At 39.7% G+C, this 18,760-nt stretch overlaps 1 protein-coding gene across 8 annotated transcripts in view; it reads right to left on the bottom strand.

The window, feature by feature from the left end:
• The window catches only part of RALGPS2 (Ral GEF with PH domain and SH3 binding motif 2), a 162,729-nt gene extending 145,837 nt beyond the window's left edge, over positions 1-16,892 (bottom strand). The window contains exon 1 of one of the 8 annotated variants that reach the window (XR_016394999.1): positions 16,585-16,761. The gene's annotated coding sequence lies outside the window, so the exon portion shown is untranslated. Of the gene's footprint in view, positions 1-16,584 lie in introns of all 8 variants that reach the window. The other 7 variants (XM_089921253.1, XM_089921202.1, XM_089921010.1 and 4 more) reach the window with 7 other exon arrangements.
• Between the last annotated feature and the right edge of the window lie 1,868 nt (positions 16,893-18,760).

Consider the following 18,760-nt stretch of genomic DNA (forward strand, 5'->3'; position numbering starts at 1 on the left):
CAAATGAACTTATATACAAAACAGAAACAGACTCACAGACATAGAAAACTAACTTACGGTTACCAAAGGGGAAAGGTGTGGGGGAGGGATAAATTAGGAGTTTGGGATTAACAGACACATACTGCTACATATAAATTAAATAAACAACAAAGACCTATCATATGGCACAGGGAACTATATTCAATAAATATCCTGTAACAACCTGTAATGGAAAAGAATCTGAAAATGAATATATATAACTGAATCACTTTGCTGTACACCTGAAACTAACACAACATTGTAAATCAACCATGCTTCAATAAAAAGTTGTTTTGAAAAACAAACAAAAATTGGAAAGAGATGTCCTACCCTTAAGGCTTTGTTATTCCATTTGTAAAGCACAGGCAAAGTAGATTTAGCATAATTCTTAAGGGGCATAGGACTTTTGGAATGGTAAATGAGCACTGGCTTCAATTTAAAGTAGATCCCACAAGCCATGTGGTGCAGCCAAAAATAAATGAATGAATGAATAAATAAAGCCACCAGATGCATTAGCCGGTAACAGTAGAGTCAGCCTGTCCTTTGAAACTTTGAAGCCAAGCATTGGCTTCTCCTCTCTAGCTATCAAAGTCCTAGATGGCATCTTCTTCCAATAGAATGCTGTTGCGTCTACATTGAAAATGTGCTGTTTAGTGTAGCCACCTTCATTAATTATCTTAGCTAGATCTTCTGGCTAAGTTGCTGCAGATTCTCCATCAGCACTTGCTGTTTCACCTTGCACTTTTATGTTACAGAGACGGCTTCTTTCCTTCAACCTCATGAACCAACCTCTACTAGCTTCAAACTTTTCTTCTGCAGCTTCCTCACCTCTCCCAGTATTCATACAATTGAAGAGAGTTAGGGCCTTGCTCTGGATCAGGCTTTGACTGAACAGAATGTTGTAGCTGGTTTGATCTTCGGTTCAGACCACTACAACTTTCTCCATTATGAACAATAAGGCTGTTCCACTTCTTATCTCAGTTTTCAACATGCCTTCCACACTAAGCTTAATCATTTCTAGCTTCTGATTTAAAGGGAAAGATGTGCGACCCTTCCTTTCCCTTGAACACTTAGAGGCCAATGTAGGGTTATTAACTGGCCTAATTTCAATACCCTTTCTTGGAATAGGGGGGCCCCAAGAGAGGGAGAGAGACCAGCGGGGCTGGGGGTGGGCCATGCCAGTTGGTGGAGCAGCCAGAGCACACACAACATTTATTAAGTTCACTATCTTACACAGGGGTAAGGTTCGTGGTGCCCCAAAACAATTACAATAGTAACATCAAAGATGATTGACCACAGATCACCATAACAAATATAATAATGAAAAAGCTTGAAACATTGTGAGGATTACTACCAAAATGTGACCCAGAGACACAAAGTGAGAAAATGCTGTTGGAAAAATGGCACCAACAGGCTTGCTCAATGCAGGGTTGCCACAAACCTTCAATTTGTAAAAAACGAAGTATCTGTGAAGTGCAATAAAGCAAAGTACAGTAAAACAAGGTATGCCTGTAAATATAACAAGTCCTATTATTCACACTGAATAAGACAGTATTTTTTAATGCCCTATACACTACCTAAAATAATCTTTACCAACCCACACACTGGGTTGCACTTCTCTAAGTGAATCTACAAGTAAATTAACTACTTAGGCTCTTTTACTTGCAAGAAATTCATTCAAGTTACCCCAAATATCATTTTAGGTATATATTATGGTCTTAGTATTGTTGTAAAAGCTTTGTATGTGTCATCTCATTTAATCTTCACATCAACCCCAAAAGGAAAGGAATTATTTACGATGCTCACTTTTTACAGATGAGGAATGAGAGCAACAACCTGCCCAAGTCACACAGCTAGTAAAAGACATAACCAGAATTCGACTGCCAGAAGTCTGACACCAAAGCCTGCATTCTTTCTTGGGAAAAAACTGGATGTCGTCTCAAGAAGGGCAGGAGCCACAGACGTACTAGAGTAATGGAAGAAGAGTATCTACAGAGCCAGAAAGCAGAATCTTCAATCTCAGGCTCTGTGCCTGCCTTTCTCTCACCACATGGTTCCTTGCTTACAGCTTTGTGCTTCTCTCGGCACAGATGCCCCATATTCTTTTCTGGTTACCCACTGGCGTCCTCAACTCCTTTATCATTTCTGTACTCATAGCTTCTGCTTATACTTACTTTCCAGTCTCTTAAACTTTAGTTTTACAGGATTCTACACTAATGTATCCTTCCAGCTTCAGCTCCCATGGCTCAATGGCAAATTAACTCCATATTTCCTATAAATGGCTGTAATTTTCCCCACCAGACAATCCTAGGTTGTTAGCTGGTTTACAGATTAACAGCCCTTAGGTCAAATGCCCACTCCTGGACCAATCAGGTGCAATATAGTTCTATATGGTTAAAAACATAGCTATTAAAGTCTGTTCCTCTGCAGTGTACTATGGAAAAAGGAGATTTCCTTCAAAGGAACTGTAGGCACACCAGAATTATAAAACACATGTCTAGGACACTGAGTCAGCTAAGTCACCATTAATCTGGGGCTCAAAAGTCTTTTCAGTATTTTTAATCTATTTAGTTATAGTGTAATTAAGGAGTTATAAATACAAATTTTGGTTGTTATTAAGGAGATCATATAATTTACAGGGTCGCACAAGTGAGACATGGGACACAGGCCCAGCAATTGTTAAGTCAAGGGTGGCCATACTACAGCAACAGTATTATGACTGAGAGAAGGAAAAACCCATTGCCATCTATCATTTTCAATTCTGCTCAGAGACAGAAGTAGTAAACATCAATAACCCTATCCATTCCTATAGCTATGTCTATTGCGCCACACTGAACTGAAGCAGAAGAGGGGGCTAGATATGTTGACACTATTACTACAGCCAATTCACAGCTGCCCACGCTGCCCACAGACGGCTTCAACAGTACTGCTAGTTCCCTTAAGTTCAAATCTTCAACATTATATCTCTAAAACTCTTTCTGCAGATGAGTTCAACCCTACACCTTTTGGCTTTCTTAATGGCAGAGGAAAGTTTTGAATTGAAAACCTTCTGCTACATAATTAGCTAAGACCAAGTCATATGGACAGAAAGGAAAAAGTAAACATATAACTTATTAATGTTACTTTGCTATCAATATTGTTTTAAACCTTCTTGTTGGGAAGCTTACCTAATACATATATAACTAGAAGCCCCTCTCCCTTTTTTTAAAAGAACACTGGTTCTAAACAGTTTGGATTTTCCCTCCAGTCTTCATTTACAAGTTATCAATTTACAGCCTTAAGAAGAAAGGAAACAGAGTGAGAAGCTAAAAGTTATTAACAGTATGTACTACCCCTTAAATTTTAATCTGCTTTACTTCTAAGGACTGAATAACCTGCCCATTTTACCAAGTTATTTCCCACTCCATCACTCCAAAAACCCTTCAATCCAAAGCATGACAAAAAGACTAATTTCTGTTACTATATCTTCAGTAATGCTGTTCCCCAATACTTAAGTTCTTACCACCTTAATGAAACACATTTCTTAGGACCACTCCTGCCCTCACTGAGCCTCCCTCCGCTCCTGCAAACTGCTCTTCAATCCGACACATAACTACATACGATCTCATGTTATTTACTGTGGTTTCACTCACATAAAAGACTTCATCTCTCACCAAGAAGATGTAAACAATGAGTGCAAGATCTAAAACTTAATTCTTCTATGGTAACATTCACAAGTACTGGGCTCACAGAAAACATTCAGAAATACTGTTGACAAAAAGAAGCAAGTCAGGGCTTCCCTGGTGGTGCAGTGGTTGAGTCCGCCTGCCGATGCAGGGGACACGGGTTCGTGCCCCGGTCCAGGAAGATCCCACGTGCCACGGAGCGGCTAGGCCCGTGAGCCATGGCCGCTGAGCCTGCGCGTCCCGAGCCTGTGCTCCGCAACGGAGAGGCTGCAACAGTGAGAGGCCCGCGTACCGCAAAAAAAGATATATATTTAATAGATAATCCAACTGATAATTTTTAGACTAAACCCAACCAAAATCCATAGCCATATTACTATTTTTCAAACAAGTACATCTGAATATATCATTCATTCCTTGTTCAAAAAGCTGTGAGTGTCCTTTAACTTTATGACAACTGGCTATTTGGATAAAAAGACAAAAATTAGATCTTTCATTAAAATAAATAGGATGAATTAAAGATGAAAAACATTTAAGGCATAAAAATACAAGAAGTAAACATAGGTGAATTTTTTTTAATGTTGGCACAGGAAAGTCTAGGACTGATAACAGAAAAACAGAAACAGTAGAAGACTGATAAATCTGACTAAAGAAAACATGACACACATAGACAGCAGAACACATGTATTGCATCAATTCTAGGATGAATATTTTCTCATCTTTTAACATCTCTGAAATCAGGATGCCTCTTAAAACTAACAGAGTGTCATGGTTTAACTGACAGCATATTTCTATCCTTAACTGTATGTTACACAGTGTATCTCACAACTGAAGCCAACTTAGATTTAATAAAATAAGTGAGGTGACAAAAAAATAAAATAGGGAAAAGATCTACAACAAAAACAATATTCTTCATACATAAAGAGCTCTAACATGTTAAGTAACAGGGTGCTTCAACTGCACTGGTTATGTTTCATTTCTTAAGTTATGAGTTAACTGTATTTTTTTTTCCATTATGGGTTATCACAGGATATTGAAAATAGTTTCCTGTGCTATACAATAGGACCTTGTTGTTTATCCATTCTATGTAACAGTTTGCATCTGCTAATCCCAAACACCCAGTCCTCCCCCAACCCCTCGCCTTGGCAACCACAAGTCTGTTCTCTGTATCTGTGAGTCTGTTTCTGCTCCATAGATAAGTTCATTTGTGTCCTATTTTAGATTCCACATGTTAAGTGATATCATATGGTATTTGTCTTTCTCTTTCTGAGGGGTTAACTGTATTAATCTTTATGTACTTTTTGTTTACCTGACTTATCTCCTTAAAAGACTTTTAAGAGACTGAGCAATAAGAATATAAGATATGAAAAGGAAATTATACACAAATGTCCGAAAACATGAAAATATAAACTTCACTGAAAAAGTTAAAAAATGCAAATTATAACAAGGAGAATTTATTACATTACAGATCAATATTTATGTTTTTAAAGCTAATCACCAAGTCAGTAAGAGTATAGAGAAACAATTATACGCCATGGGCAAAAATACAAATGTACTTAACCTCCAAACAGCAATCCATCCTCCTTTTAGAAATTCATCAAAAGGAAATGATCAGAGGGACTTCGCTGGTGGCGCAGAGGTTAAGAATCTGCCTGCCCACTATGGAGAACAGTATAGAGGTTCCTTAAAAAACTAAAAATAGAACTACCATACAACCCAGCAATTCCAGTACTGGGCATATACCCTGGGAAAACTGTAATTCAAAAAGAGTCATGTACCACAATGTCCATTGCAGCACTATTTACAATAGCCAGGACATGGAAGCAGCCTAAGTGTCCATCAACAGATGAATGGATAAAGAAGATGTGGCACATATGTACAATGGAATATTACTCAGCCATAAAAAGAAACGAAATTGAGTTATTTGTAGTGAGGTGGGTGGACCCAGAGTCTGTCATACAGAGTGAAGTAAGTCAGAAAGAGAAAAACAAATACTGCATGCTAACACATATATATGGAATCTGAACAACAACAAAAAATGGTTCTGACAAACCTAGGGGCAGGACAGGAATAAAGACGCAGACATAGAGAATGGACTTGAGGACATGGGGAGGGGGAAGGGTAAGGTGGTACAAAGTGAGAGAGTAGCACTGACATATATACACTACCAAATGTAAAACAGATAGCTAGTGGGAAGCTGCTGCACTGCATGGGGAGATCAGCTGGGTGCTTTGTGACCACCTAGAGGGGTGGGATAGGGAGGGTGGGAGGGAGACCCAAGAGGGAGGGGAACAGCAGAACCTAACACACCATTGTAAAGCAGTTTATACTCCAATAAAGATGTTAAAAAAAAAAAAGAATCCGCCTGCCAATGCAGGGGACACGGGTCTGAGCCCTAGTCTGGGAAGATCCCACATGCTGCTGAGCAACTAAGCCCACGTGCCACAACTAATGAGCCTGGGCTCTAGAGCCCACGAGCCACAAGTACGAAGCCCATGCACCACAACTACTGAAGCCCGCATGTAGCAACTACTGAGCCCTCACGCTGCAACTACTGAACCCCGCGCTCCGCAACATGAGGCCACTGCAATGAGGAGTACGTGCACTGCAATGAAGAGTAGTCCCCGCATGCCACTAGAGAAAGCCCACACACAGCAATGAAGACCCAACGCAGCCAAAAATAAATAATAAAATTTAAAAAAAAAAAAGGAAATCATCAAAAAAGTACAGGAATATGTATAAAAAAAAGCGAACTATATCACTCTTCATAGTATATAAAAGTTAGAAACAACCTAAGTGTCCATTAAGAGATTGATTAAATAAATTATGATACACCCACACAAAGTGATACAATACAGCCATTAAAAATGAGGGTAGAGAGAAACTGTCTTTCGAAGTGATATAACTAACCTTGGAAGTATACAGAGACTTTTTATATGAGCACCAGATTTTTAAAAACTTATTCTTCTTTTTTTCTGGCTTAATGTGTTTTACTTTTTTTATTGAGATATACACAAATACTGAAATGTATTTATGAATTTTTACTATGTAGACATGCATGCAACCACCAATCAGATAAAGATATAGAGCAATTCCAGCACTCCAGAAGTCTTGCTCCCCTAGTCCGAACCCCTAACCACTGCTCTGACTTCCATCAACATAGATGAGTTTGACCTTTTCCTGAACTTCAAAAAGAGAATCACACAGTACATGCTCTTTTGTGTCTGGTTTCTTTCAACATTTTGTGATATTCACCCACATTTGCTGAGTATAGCAGTAGTTCCTTCTTTTTCACTGATGTATAGGATTCCAGTATAGAGCATACTACAAATTATTGCTCCATTATTCTGCTGACGGACATTTGGCTTGCTTCCAGTTGGGAGCTATTATGTAAAAAACTGCTATATTTTTCCAGATTTCATAACTTATTTTATTTGTACTGTTTCTTAATTTAGTTTCAGATAGTTATATTAATAAAACAAAAAGGATCAAACCCAGAAAAACATGATAAAGAAAAAAACCCTGGTACCTCAGCATATAGACAACTACCATTTTAAGATTTATGTTTTACATAACTGAAATGATGCTATAAATGCTGTTTTTTCTAAATCAACCCCTTTTCCTTTATTTTCTCCCTTCTTTCCCTCCCTCTCCTTTTTACCTTAGACCAACTAGGTAACAAATGTTTACATTTGATGTGCAACATTTTCTGCTTTACAAGATCACTTATACTCTCTCTCTCTCACACACACACAGGGTTTTTATTGTTTGTTTTACTAAAATGGGTATTTTTATATATTCCTCTGTATCTTGCTTTTCTCAATTAAATATGGTGACAATGCCCTCACATCACTGATTATTTTTGCCATGTCTTGTGTTTTTTTAATCAGCTTTGAGATGTAATTCACATACCATACAATTCACCCATTTACAGTATACAATTCAGGGACTTCCCTGGCGGTCCAGTGGTTAGGACTCTGAGTTTTCACTGCCGAGGGCCCTGGTTCAATCCCTGGTCGGGGAGCTAAGATCCCACAAGCTGCGCAGCACGGCCCCCCCAAAAAAATGTATACAATTCAATGGCATGTAGAACTATCACTATAGTCAATTTTAGAACATTCTTATCATCTTAAAAAGAAACCCCACACTCCTTAGACCTCCCCATTCCCTAGCCCCAACCTCAAGCAACCACTAATCTGCTTTCTGTCTCTACAGATTTCCCTGTTCTGCACATTTCATATGAATGGAATCATATAATATGTGGCCTTTTGTGACTGCTTCTTTCACCTAGTATAATATTTTCAAGATTTACTGATGATGTAACATGCATCAGTACCTTACTCCTTTTAAGGGCTAAATAATAATCCAATGTATAGATATGTCACATTTTGTTTATTCACTTGTTGGGTAACGGACATTTGAGTTGTTTCCATTTTTTTTGCCTACAATGAATAATGCTGCCATCATCATCTGTGAACAGTATTTTGTGGAGACATGTTTTCATCTTCCTTGGGTATATACCTAGGAAAGAACTGCTGGGTCATATGGTAACTCTGTTTAATCATCTTAAGAACTGCTATGCTATCTTCCAAAGTAGCTATATAATTTTACATTCCTATTAGTGGATGAGGGATTCAATTTCTCAACATCCGCCTCTATACTTGTTATCATCTAACTTTTTGATTCTAGCCATTCTAGTAGTGTGAAGGGGTATCTCATCATGGTTTAACTTCACTTCCCTTATAGCTAATGATGTTGAGCATTTTTTCATGTGCTTACCGTATATCTTCTTTGAGAAATGCCTATTCAGATCCTCTGCTCATTTTTAAATTGGGTTTTCTTTTTATTGAGTTGTTAAAGAGTTATTAATGTATTCTGAATGCAAGTCTTTTATCAGATATTTGATTTGCAAATATCTTCTCCCATATTGTGGGTTATCTTTTCACTTTCCTGATGGTGTCCTTTGAAGGACAAGTTTTAAATTTTGATGAAATACAATTTATGTCATTTTTGTTTTGTTGTTCCTGTTTTTGGTGTCATATCCAAGGTCATGAAAATTTACTCCTATGTTTCTTCTAAAGTCCATGTCTTTTGATGTGCATATATATTGATTTCTGTTGGGTCTATACCAAGAAGTGAAATTGATGGATCATACGGCATACACATGTAGAGCTTTAGCAGATGCTACCTAAAGAATTTTCCAAAGTGTTTGTACCAATTTTCAAACCCATCTGAAATGGATGAGTGTCCCAAGTGCTTTCCATTCTTGTCAACACTTAGTATTTTCAGGTTTTTTTCATTTACACTAATTTCTGGTGGGTATGTAGTCATATCACATGGTAGTTTTAATTTGCAATTCCCTGAAAATTATGTGTGAGTACCTTTCACCTTGGCCGTATGGATAATTCATTTCATAAATGCCTTTTCTGGTCTTTTGCCCATTTGTTTTAAAATTGGGTTGCCTGTATTTTTTTTAATTGACTTGTATATTTTTCATATACTCTGGATACAAGTCCACTGTTGTACTGTAAGTATTGCAGACACTTTCTCCACTGTGTCACTTGTCTTTTCACTCTCTTAATAGTATCCTTTGATGAACATAAGTTCTTATTTAATGAACAAAAATTTATCAATCGTTCTTTTCTGGTACTCCTTATGTCTTGTTTAACAAAAACCTCTCCCTTCCATAGGGTCATGTAGATATTTTTCTATGTTTTCCTCTAGAAACTTTATGTTTCACCTTCGACGTTACATCTATAGTTCCTTCAAGGAGCACATAATCCCTATGTTACAAAATTATTTCAGAGAAGAGAAAAAAAGGGAAAGCTTCACAACTCATTTTATGAACCTACCACAACTCTGAAGTCAAAACAGATACATATAAATCTCTGATAAATTTATCTACTGATAAAAGTAAATTTTTAAAAAGCTCTAAGGCAGTGGCAAATCAAGTTCAGCAGTTAGAGGGAGAAAAAAACGAATGCAACACAGCTATGTAGGGTTGGACGCAATAATGCAAACTATTAATGTAATACATCCTATTAGCGGATTAATGGAGAAAATATATATGATCATTTCTAACAATACAGAAAAAGCACTTGATAAAATGCAATACTTATGATATTATAAGAAAAAAGTCTTACAAAACTAAGACTAGAAGGTATTTCTTAACCTTTTTTTAGTTATATTATCAAAAACTTATAGTAAGGTAGGGGAAATAGGGAGAGGTTGGTAAAATGGTAGTATAAACTTTCAGTTATAAGAAAGTTATAAGAAAAAAGTCTGAGGATTTAATGTATATCATATGGTAACTATAGCTGATAACACTATATTGTAAAACTGAAATTTGCTTAAAAAGTAGAACTTTAGTGTTCTCACCAAAAAAAAAAAAAAAAGAAAACTATATGAGGTGACAGGTGTATTAATTAACTCAATGGGGGGAATACCTTCACAATGTATACATATATCAAATTATCATGTTTAAATATCTTACAATTTTATTTGTCAATTATACCTCAGTAAAGCTGAAAAATACAGTTAATAACATCTATTATGTTCTCTTTTCTGCATAATTTTCCTTTCTTGTTAACATCTCTGTGTGTGTTTAATTTAATTATGTTAGTTAGTTAAAATATAAATGTAATAAAGGCAAATGTTTTTGTCTTTTTGTCTTTAGCTGTATCCCCAGCACCAAGAACTATTCCTGGAACACAGAAAATGCTCCATGGCTTTTAAAAATGAATAAACGAATGATTTCTAAATCAAAATTTGCATTTGGGAAAAATTATAGTACTTTCTTTTGGCATTTCTCTAGAAATAAGCAGTTATACAGGCCACGTTTGTATGTATAAAAATATACACATTTATATGTATATAGTACTTATGTATGAAAATCGTTCTGATGATTAATTTTTAAAACCCTATCTGATAGGGAAAAAAACCACAAAACCTTCAGTAAGATGTCATACTTGATGAGATTTTAGAGGTATTCCTATTGAAGTCAGGAACATGAAATTCAGGATCATCTCTCTCAAGTAGGCCCTTAATGCTGACTGACAATCACACTATATTTCTCTATTCTATTCTCTTCTACTCTATTCTATTCGCTTTCCCACTCTTTGATGATCACGTCACATATTTTCCCTCTTGTCAAACCTCCAATACATACTCCCATTCTTCCTTACTCTCAGCTAATGATCTTGCTTCTCATACATTAACAGAAAACCTCAGATGAGAACTTCCTCAAGCTACCACCATCATGTCTCTGTCCATATACTCTGTTCTTCTCTCCCAATTCTGTAGACAAACTCTCCCTACTCCTAGTAAAGTTCAAAGGCTAATCCTTCCACCTGTGCCACAAGTCTATGTCTATGGCTGCTTTCACACTACAAAAGCAAAGCTGAGTAGTAGTGACAGAGACTGTACTGCCCACAAAGCCTAAAATACTTACTATTCAGCCCTTTAAAGAAAAAACTGGCTGAGCCTTGTACTAGATCATCTCCGCTCTCATCTAATACGGACACTGCTGGTTGAAAAGGCCCACTAAGTCCCATGCATAAGAAATGAAGTAAGATCCACACAAGACCCATACAACATCAGAGACATATCAGAGACTGATGAGAAAGAAAGGATCTTAACAGAAACAGGTCACATATAAAGGATGAAGACTAAAGGGCATAAGACTTTTCAATAACCACTTGAAGCTAGAAAATTATAGTATAATCCCTTAAATTTTGAGGGAAAATTATTTCACCTTAGAATTCTATACCCAGACCAGCCAAATTATCAACCAGGTGTCAGGGTAGAAAGAAGATATTTTCAGCAATACAAACATCTCAAAAATTTCACCTCCTCAAATACCCTTTCTTGAAAGTTACTGAGGGATGTATTTCACCAAAACAAAGGGGTAAACCGGAGAAAGAGGAAGACATGGATCGAGAGACCATAGGCTCTAATGCAGGGAAAAGGCAAAGAGAATTCCCAGAATCATGAAGGGAAATCACAAGCTAAGACCAAGCAGAGTGGAGAGTCCCCTTGCAGGTGTGAGCAAAAGGATGGAGAGCCCTGGGATTTTTTCCAATTAAAAAAAAATCGAATGATCAATTACCTGATGTGTTTGAACATACTGAGACAGTTTCTGGGAAAAAAAACAGAGACAAATAGGAAACTAAGCAAAAAACAAAGAAGAAAAAATTTTAACTCCAAGAAGTATCATCATAGTACACTGCACAGTTCAACAATAAACATGCATACAAAATCATAATAATGCAAACAATAAACAGCATGCTATAACTATATTAGGAGATAAAGGGAGAGGAACTTCCGGTGGCATAAGAACCCAAAACCATAGATAGACTCATCTTCCACAGGAGGAAGCCAACAGATATCTAAAATTGAAAAACAAGTAATATCTTAAAATATGGAAGTAAATATTAGAAAAAAACAGCTAAAAGTATCAAAAATGGTTGCTCTAGGAGCAGGACCTGGCAGGGAAAGTTGTACAGGGGAGTGGTGTTCTTCATTTTAAGTCTTATAGTACAGCTTTCTTTTTAACTGCACAGTTATATTATTTAAAGTCAAAAGTTAATTTTTTTTTTCAAAGAACAAACAAAACTAGTGAGCTTTGTATCATTTAATACCAATTAACTCACTCACTCCACAAATTTTATCTGGGTGTTAACTATGCCAGGTCCTTTTCTAGGTGCTCGGAATACATCAGTGAACAAAACTAAGTCCCTGCCCTCATGAAGTTTATATCCAGAGGGAAGAAGATAATAAACAAATCAATGTATGCTATAATGTCAGATAAATTAATGTTGTGAAGACAAATAAAGGTGAAGGTAGAGTGTAATGGGGATGCTGTTTAGGTAGGGTTTTCAGAAAAGGGCTGTCCAAGAGTCAACAAAAAGGAAATCGAGATAAAAAGGAAAAATCTGTTTTGAGAAAAGGTTATGTAAATAAAATAACAGAAGGGTACCAATTAAGCTCAAGGTGAGAGCTTCATTTTAAGCCTCTCATACTCTAAAGCCATGTATCATTCAAAAGCCAGTACCAAAGTTCCCTGTAGTGGCATACATAAACTGTCAGGCACCGTCAAGCTAAGTCCTATGAACACTGCTGTTCATACTCTTCCTACATCCCTAACTAGCCATTACTTATTAAAGTGACTGACTAAATTTATACTAACTTTTTTCTCTCCATAGAACAGGTGGATGTCACACACTTCAAACTCCAGTGTTTTTATTCCTATTACATAGTTAAAAGTTTTCCTAAATCAAAAGTTCAAGATGTTAATCAAGAAAGATTCCAGATTAATTCCAAGTTACCGAAATTATTCGCATCCGATCTTCATTTTCTCACTAAAGAGAAACCCTAAACCAGAGTTTCAGGCTGTTGAATTATCTTTTTATTGAAAACTGAATAACTAAAAAAATGTAGCATCCAGATTGAAGCAACGTTTTATTCCAAATACAGTTGTTACACAATAAAAACCTCATATTCAGAAAAGAGGACTGATTTTAATGTCTTATTCTCAAAACACTTATAATTAGAAGTGAATCCAAACTGCCTTTTTTTATATAGTAAAAAAAAAGCAGTACTTTTAGATTTTAGGTAGGTCTTAAAGTTTAACTCACAAAAAGAAAACAAATTCAATTAATTAAATCTCAATTAACAGTTGGGCTTAAAGTTTAAAAATTATTTTGAAATTTCTGGAAAAGCAGGTTAGTAGCTGTAGTATAGCACTGGATGATGATGCTCTCCCCATCCACACTCCCCAGGTGGTGCATCGCATTATAGTAAGAGCTACGACTTGGGTTTAGGTTCACTGCTTGCTTATCGGTGGTGTGCTAACATCTTTAAACCCATTTCCTCATCTAAAATGGAGATAATAATGCCTACCTAAGGTCAGTGTTAATTGTTGGCACTCCTGTAAATAAGAAGTACCAAAACATTGAAGTATCAATAATATACATTAAAAAGCTTTGTAATCGGTGAAGAACTATACCAATGTTTGTCATATTTTAATTTAAAAAAACAACTATCACTTTCAGTCAAAATTCTGATTTTAGTGATAATGGTTATCAGATTCTAAGGAAGAACAACGGGACCTTGGTCCACTCACACATACACAGCCAGAAGAAGAAAAGATGATTTTTTTAAAAATTTAGACTTAAAAAAAAAAAGAATTAGACTCCCTTATAAACAAGTGTCAAGAGAGCATTTTTAGCAAACATTTAACTATATAAACCAAAGCTGTTTAACCACATGTAAGCTGTGCATCATGTGACTGCAGGTAGAATGTTTAGTTTTGGTGTACTTGGGAACCAGATACCCAAAGTACATAAACATCAGCATATTTTTAAAACAACTGTCTTAATGCTTTTGTTCACTGAGTAATAATTCCCACTATTCTTAGAAGGAAAAACACAACAAATATCCTTAACCAAAAAAACTCATCAGAGGGGTTTTTACTTCTGAAACTTTTAAACTAACACTAAACAGTGTTATCTGACAATGAAGCAGTAGACTATTTTTGCCTACTTACCCTTTAAGCTCCATCAGGGCACAGACCTTTTTCTCTGTTGTATCACCAACATCTAGACAACTAACTGGCACCAAATAGGAACCCAATAAACATGTGTAGAATGAATGAATGAACAAACTGGACCTCTGGACAAAAGCTGAAGTGTTTTAAGTTGCAACAGAGCAATTTCACCTGTACATCTATCCATCATTCACTACAAAAAACTACTGTCTCAACTGTAATGACACAAAAAGCTGAAAAAGACAAGAACTAGATACATAAACACACACAAATACATTAGTCACGTGTATAATAAAAGTACACAAAGTAAAAGATTAACAAAGCCAGTTTCATAGTAGTTATACTTTCCCTCAGGAGATTTTGGTCTGTTCTTCCTGATAATCAAAATATACATTAGAAAAGCATGTTGCAATATTGATAACACAGCACTATCTTTAAAGTTCTGTTGCAATCTGGAATAATTTAGCCAAAATGAACAATATTTCCAGAGTCCCACCCTGAGTATTTTAAAGTCAAATTCCTTAATTGAAAGAAAGGTCAATGAATGAATCAAATGAAAAAAACGTAGATCTTGCCATTTCAAAATTATTATACTGAATTTTAAAAAGAGAAAAACTAAGTTTAAAATTTATGTTAAAATTATTTATTCAAAAAGGCATCTTATGTCCTTACACATGTCCCTTAAGCTAGTAAGACAAGTACTTTCCAAATCTTTGAAGCTAGATGATAAACCTTATGCCTACAGAGCTTGAGTAAGAGGTTCTTTTTATTAAAATAACACTGTTTGGATAAGTTCCTTTATAATTCTAAAGTCTACAGTAAAATATGCAGCAGTAACAGTAATACACATTATGATTTTACAGCACTAGGATAAGCATAATTATCTGGATGGAACAGGCTTTTACAGCTAGCAAGCTATGACTTGCTATGACTGTAATACTATGCTGCACGGATCGAAAAGTTTCCCAAAATTCTGATGGTCATCTTCAGAGAGACTTACACAAAGTCGATCTGATGGTGAATACAGAAAAACACCAACTCATAAACACTGGTACGAAAACAAAGCTCTCTACAGCAACTATAGCGTTGAAATTTTAAAACCCAGGGCATGTAAAAGATAAAGCTCAATTAATTGCTGCCTGTATTTCCTACTTAACGGTCTTAAACGCCAGGTATTCGATATTTCTTTTTAGCGCTCTCTTACACAGAAATTTAGTGTTTCAATGGCCCCTCCTCCACAGCTAACATCTGTGCCCTTTCTTCCTCCTCCCTCACCCCTCCCAGTTAAAACAAATTAACATTTGTACTTAGGTGCCTCCTATCAGCTCGCAGCTTCTTCCCAAACACGCCCACGTACACTGAAACTGGCCTGCGTCTACAACACAGCTACAGGAAAAGCGCTTTGATGGGGGCAGGTGGAGGATAATGTAGCTCCGCACAGGTTTACTGCTATTTTCCAGATACAGATAACAGCTTCTCACTCCTGTCTCGCGTTTTTTCCAAATCACCTCCAAAGCATGGTGTTCATGAGCCTGCCTAATCCGATACTGCAGTAGAATCCCGGATATTTGCAACTGTTTGATCAGATCGTGGGGAACCTCTTCTTTTTTTCAGTACGCCCGTTCCTAGCGGTACAGCACCGGATCTCGGGCAGCGCTCCAGGCCCCGCGTCCTGCCGCGCGCCCGGCCCGGGGCCAGCGCAGGACCGCCCCTCTGGGTCCGAGGCCGGCGGGCGACTAGGGCTACGGACCGCTCCGCAACAGGTCACCCTGACCGCGAGACTGCGGGTCCGCAGGCGGTCAGCTGGGCGGCCGGGCTTCGGGGGCGCAGCTGCTAGGGCCGGGGAGGGGGTGTGGCCCGGCTCGGCGGGTCCCGGCTCCCGGATTCCCGGCTCCCGGATTCCCAGCTCCAGCTCACCTGAAGGGAGGCTGAGGCGCCGCTGGGCGCCAGGGTAGCGCGGGCGGAGCCCGGGGGCTTCCGCCACCCAGGAGAGAGGGAGGCGAGGCGGGCTCGGAGGGTCGCCGCGCCCCCGGCCTCGGGACAGAGACCCGGAGCCGGGACCCCATGGCCGCCTCCTGACGCCGAGAGCGAGACGCCGAGGGAGGCGCGGCCCTGGGTTCCCAGACGCCGGCCCCCCTCCTCTCTCAGCCCGAGCCCCGCAGCTCTCTCTCCGCGCCTGGGTCGAGCAGCGCCGGGGCCCGCGGCCGGGAGATCAACACACCGCAGCGCCCGAGCCGCCGCCATTCCCCGCGCCGCCGCCGCCGCTCCGCGCAGCCCGGCGGGGCGCAGCGCTCCCACCTTCCCTCCCCCGCACCGCCCACCGAGGCTCCGCACCAGGCCCACGGCGAGGGCACCGACCTGTGCAGCCGCGGCAGACGCTTCGGAGACTGGAAAGACGGCGCCGGTCCCCCGCTCCGCCGCTTTGCAGCCGCCGCCGCCTAGGCTAGCGCTCGGCGACCGGAGCAGTCGGCGTCTCTCATTCAGCGCCGGCCGCCGCCGCGGCCGCTAAGGGGAGGGGAGTGAGCTGGATCCACCCCATCCGCGCCGGGGGTGGGGGAGGAGAGCGGACTGGGCGGGGGCGCGCGCCGAGCAGGCGGGGCGGAGCCGCGCTCGCGCACCAACCGAGCGCGCTCGCGCGGGCCCCGAGCGCCGCGGCCGGCGGGGTCTGGCCGGCGGGGTCTTCCCGGCGCGCCTAGCTAGCGGCTCTTCAGCTGTGCGGAGACCAGCTGCTGCAGGGCGCCCGCGGCCGCGGCGCGCGCCAACAGCCGCAGTCCCTCTGCTGGGTGCCCGCCCAAAGGAGGGGCCGCTACCGGCCAAACGAGGGGGCGGGAAGGGTTGGCGGACGGACAGGTGGGGCCCCCGCAGCAGCCCCGCCATCCGTTCCCCGCATCCGGCCCTCCACGGTGAAATCCCCTGTGGTGGCCGTCTCCTTCAGAGCAGGCACCTCGTCTTTAAGGCCAGTGAACAAAGTCTGGAAACACTTGGGCTCCAGATCAAATATCCTGCCCGCGCCAGCCGTGTTTTTAGAAGTCGCTGCGCACAAGTGAGGGGGTTCCAAATGTGAAGAGCCACCCCACTGCCGTAGGATCATAAATTATAGTGATCAATACTCTCACACATTAAGATTCGAGAGGCGTTAGAAGTAGGCCTTTGTGTGATGCCCTTGGCTTAATGAGCAAATGACAGAAATTTGGCATCCCTTGGGTCTCAGATTGATGAGTTCCAGGTGAGCAGTCTTTTCACGTTGAATGCAAGAACAAGGTTCTGAAATATTAAATCTTTCCTGTGAATGAAAAAGGAATGGATTTGGTTAAACTGTGAAAGGGTGTTGTTTCGGAGGGTGCTCTGTATGCGGTGGCCTACTTAGAATTAGCACCATTTGATGCAGTGTGACTATAAATGGAAGGTTTTAAGTGAGCCACCTTTGTATATGCTATCATTAGACCGTTTAGAAATGGATGATTATTGGATGATCTGCAGCTCTTTCTCTAGGCAATATGCAGTAGAGTGTGGAAGGAATACTGTGTACCAGCATTGTGCATAAAACATGAAAGGGCCAAAATTATTCTCATTTGGTTTCTTTCCTCTCTTTAATAACCACTAAACAGAATGGATTAATCGTGATATTGAAGAATGCTAATTATTTCCTGCTTTGACTGCCTTGAGTCATAGCCCTTCACTCTAGTTAGGGAAGCTTGAATGCCCTTCAACCCCTTTCTCTCAAATAGAGTTACTTCTTTAAAGCCTCCCTCTCCCCCACCCCACACCCAAAAGTAGGTTAAAAAACAAAAGCAACAGAAAAAAAACCATAGGTTAAGTTCATGGTTCTTCATTTTTATTTCATTTACTTTTAAAGAAAGTCTTAAAAAGAATCATGATGAACTCACTAGAAGCAGAGAAACCAAAACCAAAACAAAACAAAAGGGCTTCCCTGGTGGCGCAGTGTTTGAGAGTCCACCTGCCGATGCCGGGGACACGGGTTCGTGCCCCGGTCCGAGAAGATCCCACATACCGCGGAGCGGCTAGGCCCGTGAGCCATGGCCGCTGAGCCTGTGCGTCCGGAGCCTGTGCTCCACAACGGGAGAGGCCACAACAGTGAGAGGCCCACGTACCACAAAAAAACAAAACAAAACAAAAAACCCAAAAATCTTTCAAATGAGAATAGACCAAGGGACAAAAAAAAAGGAAAACAGACTACTGGTGAAAAGGGGAGAAATGTATGATGCATACAAGAAGTTTTCCCCTAGATGTTAATTGCTTCAAGTTCCAAAGGAACAACAGGCAAAGAGAATTAGCAATTGGAGGAAAAATCCATCCAGTTGGGTAAATCAAGTTGGGTAAATGTTTAATCTTTTTAAAGTGTTAGTAAGGCAGAAATAGAGACACAGATGCAGAGAACAAACATATGGACACCAAGGGGGGAAAGCAGTGGGGGGTGGGATCAATTGGGAGATTGGGATTGACATGTATACACTAATTTGTATAAAATAGATAACTAATAAGAACCTGCTGTATAAAAATAAAATTTAAAAAA

This window comes from Delphinapterus leucas, chromosome 1 (assembly GCF_059928025.1).
Source record: "Delphinapterus leucas isolate spDelLeu-1000000601 "Yukka" chromosome 1, BTC_Dleu_Yukka2, whole genome shotgun sequence".
Lineage (NCBI taxonomy): Eukaryota > Metazoa > Chordata > Mammalia > Artiodactyla > Monodontidae > Delphinapterus > Delphinapterus leucas.